The 5,125-nt window shown below is 26.4% G+C and overlaps 1 long non-coding RNA gene across 1 annotated transcript; it reads right to left on the bottom strand.

Moving 5' to 3' along the window:
• Nucleotides 1-3,784: 3,784 nt before the first annotated feature.
• On the bottom strand, nt 3,785-4,792 carry LOC107474266 (uncharacterized). Its single transcript, XR_001589213.3, has 2 exons — nt 4,482-4,792; nt 3,785-4,167 (listed from the first exon to the last, which is right to left on the bottom strand). It is a non-coding gene; the product is annotated as an uncharacterized LOC107474266 (long non-coding RNA).
• Nucleotides 4,793-5,125: the final 333 nt, after the last annotated feature.

Below are 5,125 nucleotides of genomic sequence, written 5' to 3'. Positions count from 1 at the left end.
CTAGATCTTATTTAAATATTTTAAGGATAGAGAAAGTGACTGAATAATAAACAAATGAAATTCACAATTTAATTAATCCATTGAAAATAGAATTATAATGTTTAAATAGACATTAATTTTTTTATATTAAATTTGTAGTAATGTAATAAAAAAATAATCAATTAAATATTCATTAATATAAGGTTATATTAAAATTTTTTACTTTAAAAAACATAAATTGGTTTTGAAAGTTATTTTTATAAGTATTCTAAAACCCTACCTTTGTAAAACTAAAAACAACAAGTATATATTTTTTTCTATTTACCAAACATAAAGAGATGAGGCACTCGGTACTTTAATTTTTGAATTTTGAAATAAGGCGAATTATATGATTTTTTTATTTTTGGGAGGACTAAGAATTTGTCATATATCGTTAACTCCACTCAAATACTATTGAGTTTTTCCTACCCACTCATAGAATAATAGATGGCGAGTTAGTTACTAATGCACATCATATTTAACATCAAATATAATATCATAACTCCATGCAAAGGAAAAGCATTAATCACATGGTGGTTAGTAATTAATTATCACACATTATAAATGTCTAGACCTCTCATATTTTTTCTTACTAACTTGATTTCTAATTTTATATATATATATAATTTTATAACTTAATTTGATCATTTAAATTGTAATAGTGACACCACGCAGGCACACACATCATATGGATGCTATTATCATTTATAAGTTCTGAGTTAATTTTAAATACTTGGTAAAAATAATAGACTCTATAATGTTTGGTTGTTCAGGTGAATAGCGGTTCGAATGAAGTCAGGTCTGGAACAACTAGTTATGAAGAGGAATTTGGACTTACAAATGGGAACTCTACAAGGAGAAGAGTTGTTTGAGTCGTCGGTAGGTCAGCGGATGAGACCACCTACAAAGATACTCCGATACTAAAGTCAATGTTCATACAATACAACAGCTAGTTAGGATAAAATGTGACGTATTTTTTAAGAAAAATAGATCCCTCCTTATTTATATTATGTGTTCGGATGAGTTCTTTATTTTAGGTTCGTCCACTTGAAAGTTTTCGCTAGTTGTTCAGATCTTCTCAACAGGATATGAGGTGGCATGTAGGTCACCTCTAAATGCGGGTCGAGTACCCGACGAGTTGGTGGTCTGTAAACGAACCCATAACCCTTATTGAGCTGGGCCGAAACACAAAAAGTATGTTCATATGCAATTATAAATGAATCAAATCAATGATTCATGCAAAATAATAATAGTAATACTGGAAAAGAATTTGTCAATTTCTTTGTCCTTAGAAAGTTTTGATTTTTTTTTTAAGATAGACAAAAAAATTAGTATAGTCCGCATCGATTATTTTTTTTTTGGTATTTTGATGGGGCTTAATTTTTTTTTTGGGTACAGCTATTGTTAGTTTGAGACAAGTTTTTCTCTATGTTTATGATTTGGGCCGAGTCCCTATTAAAATAAACATATGCAACCCAAAATAGTTTAGACTACGTAGCCCCATTTTCTAGTGAGAAGGTTGTTTTTTGTTCATTTGGCAATTATAAGAAGTTAGTAGGATAAGGCTTGGCTTTATTCACACTTCATGGTTATGCAAGAAAAAATCCAAAAAAAAAGAAGAAGAAGAAGGAAGAAACTGTTGGTTTGATAATTAACTAATTAACTAATTAGAAACTAAATTTGGTTAATTTATTAGTAGTTAATTCATTAGTCTGCTTAAAGAAGTATTAAAAATTTAAATTCCATCTTGTATATCTAATAATTTATTGGTCAACGACAAATCTTTAAATGAAAACACCTACTTATACTTCGAGTTGTTATTGATCAGATTCGGCACAACTTGGAACAAGTCTTTCAACATTGGAATAGACAAAAATAATCAGCTACTATTCACAAGTTGAAGTTAAGCAGCAATAATTATTTAAAAAAATAAAATATATAAGAAAAATTATTCTAAAAGACGATTAGAATAAGTTAATTATTAAAAATGTTCTATTTTACCAAAATTAGTAAGAAGTATTGATTTAGGTAATATTTAGATATAAGAACTAAAAGTAAAAAAAATTAAAAAGAAACCACCATCCAAATCTTTGTTGAATAATTAAAGGAAAAGAAAAACGATAGTACTTAGATTCCTCACATTTTTAAAATGAGTTTGATTTTTCCCAAGGGACAAAACATTATATGAAAGTGTTGACAAAATAATAGAGCCGTGTTTGACACTTCCCTTTACTTTTGTGCATCATCAGAGTTAGGTGTTGGACAAATGATAGTTACATTTGAGGGTTTGATTTTTTAAGATATAAAACAAATTATGATGTTACATTTTGAAAATTCAGTAATCTATAATAGTAAACTTAATGCTACTATAATGTTAATCACGAGAACCACTAATTGTTGTCTCATAACTGTTGACTTTGTTTGACTCGAAAACCATGGATTTTAGTGTCTAATTCTCTCTCTTGTGGTCACTCACCAACTTTGGTCTTATTAGCACTTGATTAGTATTAGTATAGTACTAGTGCAGTAGTGCTTAATTAACATTTTTTTATATTAATTGCTAAACTACTGTAGATTGAAAAGAAGTGATTGTTTTCACCTCTTTTGTTAATAAAATCTGATGAGTCATGAGTTTTATATTTATGAGAAGGACATTCGACATTGAATGAAGAGATGTTATTATTATGTTTTTTTTTTAATAAAGTATTTTTTATATAAAAAATGTAAGTATCAACAATTTTAAAGATAAAGATATATAAACTAATTCAAATGTCTAATTCGTTATATAGCTGGTATTGACAACATTTTGAATATTTATACTGATTTTTTTTTTATCAAAAATAAGGACATTTAAATTTAGGTGAGTATAGAAAAATTATGTCATTTATTTGAATTATAGTTTCTTAGCTTGAATACTTGTACTGGAATTTAATGAATATCGAGTTAGTTTATATATTTTATGACTAAAATTATTAATGCTTAAATTTTTTACGATCAGAAATGATCTACTAATTATGTATTGTAATATATTGTCTAGCTCTCGTTCTAAATTATTAGTGATTGTTCTAATATTTGTATGATATATAATCATTTAATTATATATATTTATTAGCAGTTTATATGTAATTTCATAATATAGTATATGATTAATTAAAGTGTTTAATCTTGTGGAATGTTACTTCAGATTTGTTGTGGTTATTAGTGCTGAATGATTGATTGGTGCCTTTATTTGTTGCTTGCTTGAGAAGAAGGGTCTTGACTCTTGAAGCTTATGATTTAGTAGAATTATTATGCTCTTTCGACTGGTTAATTTAACGGTTTATTTACGTTTAAGTGTTTGTTTAGTTTTAATTTAAAGATATTTTCGTTAAGAGAAGCGAAAAATAGCGACAATTTTTTAACAGTTTTACGACGGTTATTTAAAGGCCTTTTGATATGTAAAAGGAAAGTTTAACTCTCTAACTCCTTATATTTATTATTTAACCATTAAAAAAATAAAGTTAAAGAATCAATACTATAACAATCAAAATTCAGCCAATATATTATAGTAAATTGCTAAACAAAAATATAATCCAATATGAAACATACTAAGTATGAGTTTTATTGGTTTTGAATTTTGAATTATTTTTTAACTGAGTTATAGATATTTTTATTTTTAAAAATTTTGATTTTTTGTTCACTTTAGTATGTTTCTTATAGTAAAAACACAATCATCTGTTCTTCTATATATATTATTTGCATATTCTTACAATAATAATAATAATAATAATAATAATAATAATAATAATACATACATACATACATACATTACATGTGGAAAATGAAAATCAAAACAAAATATATTTATCTATGAACAAGAGACGAATATGTATAGATATGCACCTGAATGACACACACAAATAACTATATATTTATATATGGATTCTTTTTGTTCCCATTTATTCTTGTTTGATTGATATATATGATGATTCTAGTTTATTTTAATTAAGGTTTTGGATGATGCTTCTGAGTGTAGATATAATCTGTATGAGCAACTAGGGTCCTTCTCATCAAGCATTCTTCATTATCAGAAGTAGTTCCTTCATCACAACTCTTCTCATATTCTTCCAAACCTTCCATTTTTGCTTCTTTAGTACCAACAATAATATCCTTCCATTCAAAAGGAAATTTAAATTATTCTCACACCCCCAATAATCAATTATAAAGTAGCCAGTGTTATGATGAACCCAAAGTAATAATAAGAAAATAAATAAAGATCAATAATAATAACAATTTTCATAGTTTTAATTTTTTATAAAAGAATTAGAATATGCCTGCCTTCAGACTCAATAAATACTATATATATATATATATATAATAATTTAAGAATTAGAATAATTTATATATTTATTTCATAGTTTCAATAATTAATAAGAGAATTGAGAAGGCATCTGAATTAATTAATTAATTAATTAATTAATTACCTTATTTAATGAAGAGAATCCATTGAGTGACGCAAAGTTAGGACGAGATGCATGGATTAAGCTGATGAAGCTAAGAAGAAGAACCAAGGTGATGAAGAAGGTGACCAATTTGTTGGACATCATGATGATGATGATGGAGTTCTATAATTTCTATGTTTTACTAATTGTAATGACTAATAATCATAAGATTATTTATTATTGTTTTGTGTTGAGTGGGAGACTTAGAGTAGACTCATTTATACACATAGAAAAACAAATAAAAAAAAATGAGGAGAATATAGATATAGTGTGTGAAAGTGTAAAAGCCACAAAGGTTTGGTTTCAAAAGCAAAATTCTCATCATGTCTCAATTTTTGTGGACTTTTATTTTGCCAATGTTTGGACTTTGGAGCCTACCTACCAGTCAATTTCCATTAAGGAATTGAAAAGCACTTAAAATTTTTATTTTTTATATTTTTTAAAGAAAATAAAAACAGTGAGATTTCCTTCTGGTAAAAACTCATGCTCTCATACTTCATTACGTCACCTATATAAAAGGAATGTTGTATGAGAAGTCAAAATTAACTTTTTTCTTTGGGCTAACAAATATTAGGAAACGTTTATACGATGTAAATTATTCTTTATATCGGTTCGGTTTTTTGGTA

This window comes from Arachis duranensis, chromosome 2, assembly GCF_000817695.3.
Source record: "Arachis duranensis cultivar V14167 chromosome 2, aradu.V14167.gnm2.J7QH, whole genome shotgun sequence".
Lineage (NCBI taxonomy): Eukaryota > Viridiplantae > Streptophyta > Magnoliopsida > Fabales > Fabaceae > Arachis > Arachis duranensis.
Note: the sequence above shows the minus strand (reverse complement) of the source record. Positions and strands in the feature narration are given on the sequence as shown.